Source organism: Oncorhynchus gorbuscha, linkage group LG13, assembly GCF_021184085.1.
Source record: "Oncorhynchus gorbuscha isolate QuinsamMale2020 ecotype Even-year linkage group LG13, OgorEven_v1.0, whole genome shotgun sequence".
In the NCBI taxonomy this organism is placed as follows: domain Eukaryota; kingdom Metazoa; phylum Chordata; class Actinopteri; order Salmoniformes; family Salmonidae; genus Oncorhynchus; species Oncorhynchus gorbuscha.
The window spans coordinates 48033765-48048236 of record NC_060185.1 but is presented as its reverse complement, the minus strand read 5'-3'; the positions used below and the strand labels follow the sequence as shown (position 1 = coordinate 48048236).

General features: G+C 41.0%; 1 long non-coding RNA gene across 1 annotated transcript; it reads left to right on the top strand.

Annotated features, from left to right (window-relative positions):
- The first annotated feature begins 2004 nt into the window (after nt 1-2004).
- LOC123993647 lies at nt 2005-12898 on the top strand. The gene is made up of 3 exons (XR_006831489.1): nt 2005-2085; nt 2210-2328; nt 12806-12898. It is a non-coding gene; the product is annotated as an uncharacterized LOC123993647 (long non-coding RNA).
- The last annotated feature ends 1574 nt before the right edge of the window (nt 12899-14472 follow it).

Sequence of the window (14472 nt, the reverse complement as noted above, 5' to 3'; positions counted from 1 at the left end):
GATCAAATTGATGAAATAATTGATTAAGACGATTTTAAGATGAAAATAAATTGAATGACAAAGCTGTAAAACATGATCCTAAATATAACCATCAACAGAGTGAATTCCATTGGCGTTTAAAATTAGGGTTTCAAGCATGAAATATCCTTATTTGTATTTTTTTACAAACTCAATTATTAATTTTACTTTGTATTTGTTGTCAATGTTTTGATGTCAAACTGGTGGCGGTTGTGAAAAACGTCAATAGTTGAAAGAGGTGCAGACTATATTGAAAATAATGTAATTGTTGATTAGATGCTTTTTCATTAATTAGGCTATTTTCTCTTGTTTTCCAAGCTGTCATCAAGGCAAAGGGTGGCTACTTTGAAGAATCTCAAATATAAAATGTATTTTGATTTGTTTGACACTTTTTTGGTGTTATTACATGATTCCACATGTGTTATTTCATAGTTTTGTACATTCTACAATGTAGAAAATAGTTTAAAAAATAAACAAAAACACTTGAATGAATAGGTGTGTCCAAACTTTTGACTGGTACTGTACATATATTTTGAAGTTATTCAAGTACAAATTCCCAAAGTTATGACAGATTGCCATAGATTTTCTGTTAACTACAAAGGTTACTGAATATTCTGGTAATTTTGGTAAATTACTTGTAGCTTGCAACCACAGTCAGGACTCGCCCCTCCATTCTATATCATAAGAGACAACACAACGTGGAGCCTGATGCGACTTATACATACAACGTGTACAGTACCCCAAGAGACAGCAAACATGGCTCAACACTTTGTTTGGTCTCTCACGTCATCCTTACAGACAGACTTTTACCGCCAGGGAATTGGAGATACATTAATACACTGATCAGGGACACACAGCAGAGGATATTTTTTGTTTGTGTTCAGGGACCTACTGTACACATACATTAAATAGTTGATCAAGTTGCAAGAGATACAGTGACTTGTGATACAGTGACTTTCCTATTTTCTTACATTCAAATTGGTGGAGTGAAAGAAAAATAATTATTGTTTAAAACAATTCAAAAAATATAAAACGGAAAAGTGGTGTGTGCATATGTATTCACCCCCTGTTCACCCCCTGTGCTATGAAGCCCCTAAATAAGATTTGGTGCAACCAATTCCCTTTCGAAGTCACATAATTAGTTAAATTGTGCAAGTTCTCCCACTTAAAAAGATGAGGCCTGCAATTTTCATCATAAGCACACTTCAACTATGACAGACAGAATGAGAAGAAAAAAATCCAGAAAATCACAATGTAGGATTTTTATGCATTTCTTTGCAAATTATGGTGGAAAATAAGTATTTTTCTCATTTTGTCTGTCATAGTTGAAGTGTACCTATAATGAAAATTACAGGCCTATCTCATCTTTTTAAGTGGGAGAACTTGCACAATTGTTGGCTGACTAAATACCTTTTTGCCCCACTGTATATGTCAGTCCGGTAATGAAAACCACATGATCACTTTACTAAATGGCATTGGTTAAGGTGATAAAATATGCCAAACAACATGTATGTTTAATTTCATTTAAAATTGGTAGTCAAAATTTGCTCAACCGCAAGGTTGATTGTTAAATGCTTATAGTCCTGCTCTGAAAACTGAATTGTCTCGTTAAAACTCATATTGATAAAGTCACTATAGTGCAATGCTTCACTTCACCAAATTCTCTTCCTGTATAACCCATGAATGAAGGAACCCTATCTTAGAGAGAGAATAATGATGCAAATGATGTGCATACATTACCTCAGTGAAAGGGCTTATCTAATATGTTAGGTAATGCAAGTGAATGAGCACCATGTATCTCGCGTTCTGGTTAGTTCTGCCATGCATTTCCAAGTCTGTAATGAAACAATATATCACCTCCCCCGGCCCACATATCCGGCTTCAGGAAGCGCTTGCTCACACTTCAACTTTCATCTTGGAGACGTGGGCGAGAGGATACATACTGTAGTGCAAATGCTCTTTGTCTTCATATCTACTGTGAATCCAATCTGAGAGGCAGAGGAAAGCCAACACCAGTCCGCAGAGGGTTCACACACACCGGCCAAGAACATACAGTTACCTAGAGAAGTGATTGTGAAGCAAATACATTCCTCGGAGAGCAATTCATTCGACTCTATTTAATAATGCTAAGAATATCTGTGGGCCCTCATCTTTTTGACTTGGTGTTTCTCTGCTCTTGCCTTGCTTTCAGATCAGGTGTTCAGAGGGTGAGTGGGAATCTTGGAAAATAAGAAAAATAACAAAATGAAGTTATACTGAGAAGGCATGACAGAGAAGCCAAGTTTTTGGTTGACCCTGCAATCTCAAAAGGTAAGTAGAACCCTGAAGATATTTATATAGGCAGAAAACATATTTTATTAACGAGGTGGCAGCTTTTCTTTATACCTTTTGCCATTTTGGTTTTGGCCAAAGTGTAAATGTCATGGCCTGTGATGATGAGAGCCAGTAATCACATGTGTGGGATGAGTCCTTGGTTTACAGCTTACAGTGCAGATCTAAACACAGCTGCTCTTTAATGCACAGTTCCTTTATGTTTACTGGTCCTTTGAACCACAGCCAAGGAAAGCTAAGTGAAGACCGAAGCTTAACAGGCTTTGGGATACAGAGGCCAATGCAAGTCAGTTTATCTGCTGGAAAGGTCGGGTCAGTGTTTGTGTTCTTATCTCACCTGTGAGCGCTCCAAGTGTAGACTGTTTATCACAGGAGGAGGGATGGATGACAGTGCCTCCAGCAATACTAGGCTACCACCCACATACATAATGTACAAAGATTCAGTAAAAAAATCAAATAAAAACATCCATACGCATGCATATAAACATGAAAATAAGATGCACAAAGACACGCGCACGCACACACACACACACGCGCACGTGCTCGCACGCACACAGCACTGTTTGTTCAGCGCTTTTAGACTTCACCCAACTCCTAATCGTTATTGTTTTTTTTATTGTGCTGACTCTATTTAGAAAACCTTTTGTGTCCAGAGGGTATGAACAGAATTATGGTATGTAGTATAATCTATTATGTATGACGCTGTCTGACAATAATTGGCTTTGACCCCACGACAAGCAAATAGCTGCATTGCAGTTAGCATATAAATAATAGGAGTGAAGGTCAACTTTGGGGGAAAAACAAACAAGTAGACACTTTATTTGTCTTGGTGCTCCCTAGAACTTTTCAACTGGAGTTTGCGTTGAACTAATGCGGTCAGAGGCTTGCGGAATTCCTTGTTCGCTGTGTGCTCATGGATCAAATCTACGTGGAAGTGAATGTGGATCTTTTGCCGCTGAACTGATTAACCGATTGTTTTCTTGTATTTAAAAAGGTTTGAATTTGCCATGAATTGTGCCTCCGTCGCCTCTCTATTAGGGACCTGGATTAAAAAGGCAGAGGCTTGCTTAATCACATAAATCAGTAGAACATTCTTTGTAGAATTAGAGGATTTGGGCTGCAATTATGCTCTGGATGACAGTGTTTGTGGTTCAGGGGGAGCTCAAGGAATCCCATTATGAGTGAACTGTAGAGAAGCTATAAACACTTCATTTGCCAATAAACCTCTTGTTAACAGGGGTTTAAACACTGACCTTGACTGTGATGAGATATCGTTAACAGCTATCTCAGAGGTTATTGATGGGTTTCACTTTTAGATGGAGGTTAATAACAAGAAAATAACATGCATCGCATGTGACTGACAGATGAGTGGTTGAAAGAAGAGGCTGAGTTTCTAGGGTTAGAGGCTGTCCAGGGTTGCTGAGATAAGGCTTTGGGTCACACAGGTGGCGCTGAGTGTACAGTGACACTGTGTAGCTGTACTGTGTGTGGCTGTACTGTGTGCTGCTGTCTGTGGTCCTGAAATGTCCATTTAAAGGGTAACTATCATCCCCAATTTCAGCCCCTTGAAATTCTAAAGCATTCAGGTGAGACGTTGTAGGTGGGGGGTGTTGTGTCTTTGGCCAGGCCGGATTAAGTGATATGTCATGCTATTCTATAAAATATTAATATTACCTGATTGAGCTAATCATGTAAATGTAATTCACTAAAGAGACGGGCACCACAAAATAATATTCATATAGCTGTTATCTTCCGAATAAACTCTTAATAAAGACCTAGTAATATTTTACATCAATAGCAGTCAATATTAATCCTCATCTTAATTCAGTCTCATCTGAAAGCTGTACATTCTTGGTTATCTGCACGAACCCTGGCTCACAAGTTGAATCAGCAATACAAAATTGGGTTTCATTATTTATTTACTAATCACACAGTATTACACATACACATAATTAAATCCTAACTTGGTTACAAATTACGTCATATAGGAAAACGTCACTAGTGGGCAGAACAGATATGACAGCTTGTTACACAAAAGAAAAGGGACTGGGTTTGAGTGACAGAGCGGGAAGACTGAGGAACAAAGGGAAGAAGTTGTGCTATCATAAATACAGTATCTTATGCATTCTAAAACCGCCCATTTGGAAAAGGAAAATGCAATAAATATTTACTCTGAGCTGCACTTTGGTAGGTTAGTGGTAGATGGAAGGCCGTGTTGCCCAACCGAGTCCTTTGAAGAATGTCTCTGGTTGTTAATTGTATGCGTTGTAGTAACATCGTTGGGTGATAGATGGGATACTCTGTCTGTTCCTTCCTAACCCTCGTTTGCATCTGCTGTTGCTAAATCAATGGCTAGGAGGTATCACTTCTGTAGTGAATAAGAGTTCAAAGTACATACCATTCGCAACTAAAGCTCACGCTGATGTTGGCTTCATTCTGTAGTTATTATCTGAACCATTCTGACATAGGACCGTCGTCCTCACGTTGTCGTCAAGGGATTATATAGGAAGGGAGAGGGGGGCGTGTTTGAAAAGTTGTATAGCCCATGTCCCTTCACAGGGGCGTCCCACTGCTAGGGCTCTGCACAATCTTATGAAAACCCAAATCTCACATTTTAGAAGCTAAAATCACATTTCATTCTATCACAAATAATTTCATATTCAAACAATTAAATTGAACAACAATTCCATGTGAATCTGATAACTCTGATGTGTAGACTTTCCACTGTGGAGTTTATCTCATCTTATCATTGATGAGAATGTCTCAGATGACAACCAAACTGACATCATATTCATTAAGTATCACTGCATATGTTCTAATGGTCAGATTTACAGAATATAGTTAATTTCCCCCCACCTTTTGATGTTCCCAGAATCTCTATGTTAACCAAGGGTTTTGCAAATGTAACATCAGTAGGGTAGAGAGAGGAAAAAGGGGGAAAGAGGTATTTATGACTGTCATAAACATACTCCCCAGGCCAATGTCATGACAGGGGGAATTGCTCATAAACATTCATTCTGAGGGTGGGTAGACGTAATTGAACCTGACCCCAACAATTTCAAATAAAGGATGGAGCGTGAACCCGACGAACCGGCAGGAGCGTGAGAGCATGATGATCCGACTGAGGCATGAGAGCCTGATGATCCGGCTGAGGCAAGACGCATGTCGATCCTGCTGCAGCGAGGGAGCCCGATGATCCAGTGGAGTGTGACGTGGGATGGGAAGCCGCCGAGCCAGGAAAACCTCTCGAGCCAGCCAGGGTGTGAAAGCCCGACGGGCTGGCTTAGGCACCCCTGGGTTCCATCGGTGGTGGGATCCAGCCCGACGTCACCAACAAAACAAAAACTCTTGGGCCAGCTGGGCGAACAAGAACTGACGATGCGGCTGAGGCCCGACGTGGGATGGGCGCCTTCCGTGCCAACAGAGGCAAGGAAACCTCTCGAGCCAGCTAGGGCGTGGAAGCTCGACGAGCTGGCTAGGCCTCCCCGGTTCCATCGGTGGCGACCCAGAGCCGCTGCCACCATTCCACCCGGAACTCCAGTACACCCCGATGCTTCGTATTTTTGGTTGCTGCATTCTGTCACGCGGAATGATGCTGGAGAGCTGAAGCAGGTACGGGGAGTAACATTTAATAAATAACGGACATATAACAAGACAAGCACAGCGTCAGCAAACAGAAACTAAGAAAAACAACTATCAATGCAGCAGCAGGGAACAGACAAATATAGGGGAGGAAATGAACATGTGATTAATTGAGTCCAATAACGCTGATGCGAGTGACGGGGGAAGGCAGGTGTGCATGATGGATGGCAGGAGTGTGTGATGCAGGGTGATCTGGCGCCCCCAAGCGCCAGGGGTAAGGGAAGAGCGGGAGCAGACGTGACAGGGTCGCGCTGTCACCTGTTTGTCACCTGCTTTCATAGTAAGCCTTGAGGTGGTACCACCCAGCTCATCTAGAAGGGAGTGTATTTCATACTGAACCCCTCCCTTAAGACGAGGTAGAGGCAACTTCTCAAGCAGTGGAGGCTGGTGCGAGTGGCTATTGGAGGACGGGCTCATTGTGATGGCTGGAATGGAATTAATTGAAAGGTATTAAACACATCAAACATATGAAAGCCACATGTTTGACTCTGTTCCATTAATGTCATTCAATACGTCCTCCTATACTGCCTTCCTCCAGCCTCCACACTTGTCAAGGTGCCTCTCCATCACGATTTCAATAGTAGAGTTGGAAAAAAAAACTAGATTTACTTCTGAAAGACTAAAATATATCATTCTTGCAATGAATTCTCAAAATGAAGACCAGAATTGACATGTTTCAATATAACTAAGCCTAAATAATGAGCACCACATTATTTGTGAGCATGTTGTCAATGTGTGCATTTGAATGTATACGTTGACAGCGTATGCTCACTTGAACCAACTAATTAACTGAGGAATGTAAAAAACCACCCTGCCCTTTAGACTTGGTCTTGAACAACATTAACAGGGAGCTCATAAATTCCGTGACAGAAATATGCAGCTGTTACACCAATTCAGAAACAAATGCTTTGTGGAGTTGTTCCCTTTTCAATTAGTTTTTTTTCTCACTGGGAGCAGCACGTTTTTAAGCCTGCAGTAATATTCATTGTACAAAGACGACAGTGACATGAAAAACTAAGGATCGGCTCCCGAAAAATCTCTTTTCTATTATCTCGCCCTCAACAGTTGCGCCGTGACGATCACTTCCGAAAATCCTGTTTGTTTCCGGCAGCTTCAGCCAACAAATAAGAGGATATTTCACTGAGATATAGGAACCATCCTAAATCCTTCCCACAACCAGAAACCACCTATGGGATACTTAAACATGTGCTACTGGTTGGCACAAGTTTACTGAACACACAGCACACATAGTATGTACACTAGCATCCATACCATGGATGCAAGTGGACAGATGAATGTCTCATTGTCAGTTCAACGTCTACAAAAACTGTATTATCTGATCATAGGCATGTCACATGTGCAACAGATGACATGGGACGGTCCATTGGGTGTGACCGTTACAGGCTTACCAATGGACAACGTGTCACAGATGAAGAGAACAAGGTGAATGGGGTAATAGGATTCCACCATATTTAACTCTAATTTAGTGGCTCCTTCCGTTGGGACTATGGCTAACAGTCTTCAAGGCAGTCAGACATCCATGCTGCCCCAGAAAACCACCCATAAAGTCGTGGGTGGATTGACATCCATTTGTCAGTCTAACAGCCATTGGAGACACACATGGGCATAAAGCCAGCACACTGCCACTCTGCTGGCCTTATTGTAATTTAGTCTGGACTAGGCTTGGGCGGTATACCGTATATATTGTATACCGGGGTATTTGGAAATAGCCACAGGATGTTTTTTTAAACATTTCTTTTGATGTTTACTTGTGCAGTACACTAGGAGATGAAGAATATGGTGTTCTTTATTTCACCTGTCATATTATTTTTCATTGTGAAGCTTACCGGTAGTTCCCAGTCACTTGGTGTTTGTTTACAAGCACACAGTGATGAGAGACTGGAGCCTTGTGAGTCACTCACTGTTTTGCAGCCAATTGATCTAGGTGATAATGTTTGCCAGCTAGATATCTTCTAACTATTAAAGGAACTGTCTAAAATGTGCAGTTTTGCACTTGGTTTGCTAATTTAGTAGCTATTTAGCTCAGTGATCAGCATCTTCAAAAATCAAGTTTCTCTTGGTAACAGTAGAGACGCCCACCCCCCCTAGTCAACAAAACAAAACACCATTCTGCACCATTCTGCACTAACTGTAATCTTTATTCTGACATTTGGAACACAAATAAATAATCATAACATTTAAATATATATAAATATAAACATATATACAAAAATATGACTCAGAAATATCACAGAAACAAATGTGTTGATTTGGCACTCCAGCATCAATACGCATCCCCCAACACTATCAACCAAGAGTCAAGACTAAACCAATTCACCTTGGTGATGTGCAGACTGGTTTTAGATTACTCTTAAATATTTCGGACAAACCAGAAAAAAAATTCAACTTAATGTCTCTGAAACTATATATTTACAGTATTATGAATGAATTGTGGTTTATTTGGTAGCATTTCATAGTGTGACTGATTTTACCAATTGCATTAGTACTGTACAAAGTTAGAGGTGTGCTATCGAATAGATTCACTCACTCCCCCTACCTCGGGCTTCCAGTGGGGAGACCTATGGTCAACCTACCCCTGCCCCCCTTCCCGTCTCATACTTCTAAGTGGGAGACCTTCCCAGGCAGTAGCCTGCCTAGCTCACAAACTAGAATCAGGGCACCCACTCTGACAAGGTTAATTGACCCACAGTCCCACATGGTGGCATGATATCATTGACGTGCCATGCAAATGAGCGATACAAAACATTTGCGCAAATGTCACCATGTTTTGGAAGTGTTAAGGGAGATAAGGAACATTTTGCTTTTTCAAACATAGGTGATATGACAAGCTTGACAAATTATTTGTTACCTTGTGTACATAAATACCATCCATCATGTACTGTGCCTGCTCTATTATGTGCTCTTAAGCATCCTCAGAGAAGAGGGCATACTTATCAGGTTAACTGACAGCGCATGCGGAACGTTTCTGTCCCCTTTCCCACATTATGTTACACTACCGGTCAAAAGTTTTAGAACACCTACTCATTCAAGGATTTCTCTTTATTTGTACTATTTTCTACATTGTACAATAATAGCGAAAACATCAACACTATGAAATAACACATAAGGAATCATGTAGTAACCAAAAAAAATTGAGAATTTTCAAATAGCCACCTTTTGCCTTGATGACAGCTTTGCACACTCTTGGCATTCTCTCAACCAGCTTTACCTGGAATACTTTTCCAAGTCTTGAAGGAGTTCCGCAACATGCTGAGCACTTGTTGGCTGCTTTTCCTTCACTCCGCGGTCCGACTCATGACAAACCATCTCAATTTGGTTGAGGTCAGGTGATTGTGGAGGCTAGGTTATCAGATGCAACACTCCATCCCTCTCCTTCTTGATAAAATAGCCCTTACACTGCCTGGAAGTGTGTTGGGTCATTGTCCTGTTGAAAACAAATTATAGTCCCATTAAGCCCAAACCAGATGGGATGGCGTGTCGCTGCCGAATGCTGTGGTATCCATGCTGGTTAAGTGTGCCTTGAAATACACCATCACACCTCCTCATCCATGCTTTACGGTGGGACACACACATGCAGAGATCATCTGTTCACCCACACCGCATCTCACAAAGACACAGCATTTGGAACCAAACATCTCCAAATTGGACTCCAGAGCAAAGGACAAATTTCCATGTCAATTGCTCATGTTTCTTGGCCCAAACATGTCTCGTCTTCTTATTGGTGTCGTTAAGTCGTAGTTTCTTTGCAGGAATTTGACCATGAAGGCCTGATTCACACAGTCTCCTCTGAACAATTGATGTTGAAATGTGTCTGTTACTTGAACCCTGTGAATCATTTATTTGTGCTGCAATTTCTGAGGCTGGTAACTCCTAATGAACTTCTCCTCTGCAGCAGAGGTATCTCTGGGTCTTCCATTTGTCATGTTTTGTCTTATATTGTCTTGTCATTTTGCTTTCCCTTCTGTTCGTTTTCCCCCCTGCTGGTCTTATTAGGTTCGTTCCCTTTTTTTCTCTCTCCCTCCCTCTCTCTCTTCTCTCTATCGTTCCGTTCCTGCTCCCAGCTGTTCCTATTCCCCTAATCAATCATTTAGTTGTTCCACACCTGTTCCCTATCTTTTCCTCTGATTAGAGTCCCTATTTCTCCCCTTGTCTTCCGTTTCTGTCCTGTCGGATCCTTGTATATTGTTCGCCGTGCTGTGTCTTGTTTCCCTCAGATGCTGCGTGTGAGCAGGTGTCTGAGTCTGCTACGGTCGGTGCCTTCCCGAGGCAACCAACAGTTATGGTCGAGTCTCCAGTCTGTCCTCGTCACTACGAGTGGAATTAGTTTTTTATGTTTTGTTTTCTGCTCTGATTTGTCTAGGAGTATTGCCTATTTCCTTTACTGGAATAAAGACTCTGTTTTCGCCAAGTCGCTTTTGGGTCCTCATTCACCTGCATAACACCATTCCTGTGGTGGTCGTCATGAGAGCCAGTTTCATCACTGCATTTGATGGTTTTTTCAACTGCAGTTGAAGAAACTTTAAAAGTTCTTGACATTTTCCACATTGACTGACCTTCCTGTCTTAAAGTAATGCTTATTTAAGCAGTTCTTGCCATAATAGGGACTTGGTCTGTTACCAACTAGGGCTACCGTCTGTATAGCACCCTCCACCTTGTCACAACACAACTGATTGGCTCAAACACATTAAGAAGGAAATACATTCCACAAATTAACATTCAACAAGGCACACCTGTTAATTTAAATGCATTTCAGGTGACTACCTCAGAAGCTGGTTGAGAGAATGCCAAGAGTGTGCAAAGCTGTCATCAAGGCAAAGGGTGGTTATTTTTAAGAATCTCAAATACAAAGTATAGTTTGATTTGTTTAACACTTGTTTGGTTACCACATGATTCCATGTGTGTTATATCATGTTTTTGATTTCTTCACTAATATTCGAGAAAATAGTTTAAAGACATAAAACCCTTGAATGAGTAGGTGTTCTAAAACTTTTGACCGGTAGTGTATTTTACAGCCATATTCTAAAATGGATTAAATAAAAAGAAATGCTCACCTATCATGTACACAATACCCCATAATGACAAAGCGAAAACAGATTTCTAGAAATGTTTGCAAATGTATTTCAATTAAAAAACAGATATACCTTATTTACTTAAGGATTCATACTCTTTGCTAATTGAGCTCAGGTCCCTCCTGTTTCCATTGATCATCCTTGAGATGTTTCTATAATTTGATTGGAGTCCACCTGTGCTGAATTCAATTGATTTGACATGATTTGAAAAGGCACACCTGTCTACATAAGGTCCCAAAGTTGACATTGCACGTCAGAACAAAAACCATGCCATGAGGTCGAAGGAATTGTCCGTATAGCTCCGACACAAGATTGTGTCCAGGCACAGATCTGGGGAAGGGTACCCCAAAAATGTCTTCAGCATTTAAGGTCCCGAGAGCACAGTGGCCTCCATCACTCTTAAATGGAAGAAGTTTGGAACCACCAAGACTCTTCCAAGTGCTACTTTTATGGTAGAGTGGCCAGACGGAAGCCACTTGTCGTGGAAATTTCCTGTATTTACCAAATCATGAGAGCAAACCACACACAAGTCAGAGTTAGTTATCACAAAGTCCATCTTTAATTATATGAGTCAATCACAACCCTGTGACTCTCAGATCAATTCAGTGTCTATAAATGAATTCTCTGAGAGTCCCTTACACATTGCAACTGAGATCCTTTATAGCAAAGACACACATAGCCAGACAGCATTAGGATAATTTATCGTTCAGCTTTGTCTCCTAAACTATGTCTTTTCTCAAACTCAGAACCATAAACAAATCCTCCATATCAACAGGCATATATCAAATCCATCCTATCTTGACAAGATCACAGAGACACATTGACCGGCACACAGACATTGTGGAGCCAAGAGATACACGCTTCAAATCAAATCAAATCAAATTTATTTATATAGCCCTTCGTACATCAGCTGATATCTCAAAGTGCTGTACAGAAACCCAGCCTAAAACTGCTCCGGCCCCAGTAACTGGGGTGGCCAGTCTCAAATAATAATAAGGCAGAACAGTTGAAACTGGCACACATAGGTGGACTGGGGACACATCATGTCAGGTGTCCTGGGGCATGGGCTCAGGTCCTCCGAGAGAGAAAAGAAAGAGAGAATTAGAGAGAGCATATGTTGGCCAGTCCTCTTCTGGCTGTGCCGGGTGGAGATTATAACAGAACGTGGCCAAGATGTTCAAATGTTCATAAATGACCAGCATGGTTGAATAATAGTAAGGCAGAACAGTTGAAACTGGAGCAGGAGCATGGCCAGGTGGACTGGGGACAGCAAGGAGTATGTCAAAGTCCTGGGACATGGTCCTAGATTGAAACTGGAAGCAGCATGGCCAGGTGGACTGGGGACAGCAACATCATGTCAGGTGAAGGGCTCAGGTCCTCCGAAAGACATCTTACAAACTGATAGTTACCAATAAATACTGGAATCAGGAGACACTGTGGCCCCATCCGAGGACACCCCCGGACAGGGCCAAACAGGAAGGATATAACCCCACCCACTTTGCCAAAGCACAGCCCCCACACCACTAGAGGGAAATCTTCGCTTGACCTCTCCCCTCTCTCCGGCCCCAGTAACTTAGTCTTGACATAGAACAGTTAACTGCAACACCGGCCACAGTATAAACATTCTGATGAGAAGTAACTTACAAACATATGATGAATATAAAACATCTTACCTATGTTACCAACTAATTCTGATTATTCCCCAACACACTTCTCATTTATAGGCACATGACAACCTGACAGAGTTTGAGAGGGTCTGCAGTGAAGAATCCCAGAATCTCCACAAATGCAGCTGTTCCAAGCTTGGAGCATCATACCCAAGAAGACTTGAGGTGCTTCTACAAAGTAGTGAGTAAAGGGTAAGAACAGAATGGAGTCGTGGAGATTAGAGGTTGACCAATTTTTTTTTCAACGCTGATACCGATACCGATTTATTGGAGGACCAAAAAAGCCGATACAGATTAATCGGCCAATTTTTATTTATTTATTTCTAATAATGACAATTACAACAATACTGAATTAACACTTATTTTAACTTAATATAAAACATCAATAAATTCAATTTAGCCTCAAATAAATAAGGAAACATGTTCAATTTGGTTTTTAAATAATGCAAAAAACAAAGTGTTGGTGAAGAAAGTAATATGTGCCATGTAAAATATGTGCCATGTAAAAAAGCTAACGTTTAAGTTCCTTGCTCAAAACATGAGAACATATGAAAGTTGGTGGTTCCTTTTAACATGAGACTTCAATATTCCAAGGTAAGAGGTTTTAGGTTGTAGTTAATATAGTATTTATAAGACTATTTATCTCTATACCATTTGTATTTCATATACCTTTGACTATTGGATGTTCTTATAGGCACTATAGTATTGCCAGTGTAACAGTATAGCTTCCGTCCCCCTTCTCGCCCCTACCTGGGCTCGAATCAGGAACACATCGACAACAGCCACACTCAAAGCACCGTTATCCATCGTGCCACAAAGGCTGCGGCCCTTGCAGCGCAAGGGGAATAACTACTCCAAATCTAAAAGCGAGTGACATTTGAAACAGTAATAGCGCTCACCCAGCTAACTAGCTAGCCATTTCACATTGGTTACACCAGCCATTAGGCTGATAGGCTTGAAGTCATAAACAGCACTGTGCTTGCGAAGAGCTGCTGGAATGAATGATTACGGGCCTGCTGCTGCTCAGTCAGATTGCTCTATCAAATCAGACTTAATTCTAACATAATAACACACAGAAATATGAGCCTTTGGTCATTAATATGATCGAATCCGGAAACTATCATTTCGAAAACAAAACGTTTATTATTTCAGTGAAATACGGAACCGTTCTGTATTTTATGTAACGGGTGGCATCCCTAAATCTAAATATTCTTGTTACATTGCACAACCTTCAATGTATGTCATAATTACGTAAAATTATGGCCAATTAGATCGCAATGAGCCAGGCAGCCCAAACTGTTGCATATACCCTGACTCTGCGTGCAATGAACGCAAGAGAAATTAAAATTTCACCAGGTTAATATTGCCTGCTAAACTGGATTAGTAGTTATAACTAGTGATTATGATTGATTGATTGTTTTGTATAAGATAAGTTGAATGCTAGCTAGCAATTTACCTTGGCTTCTACTGCATTCGCGTAACTGGCAGGCTACTCGTGGAGTGCAATGGTTAGAGCGTTGGACTAGTTAACTGTGCGGTTGCAAGAAAGGAACCCCTGAGCTGACAAGGTGAAAATCTGTCGTTCTGCCCCTGAACAAGGCTGTTAACCCACTGTTCCTAGGCCATCATTGAAAATGAGAATTTGTTCTTAACTGACTTGCCTAGTTAAATAAAGGTAAAAAAAATTAAATAATAATAAACAAGCAAGTGACACCATGAAGACC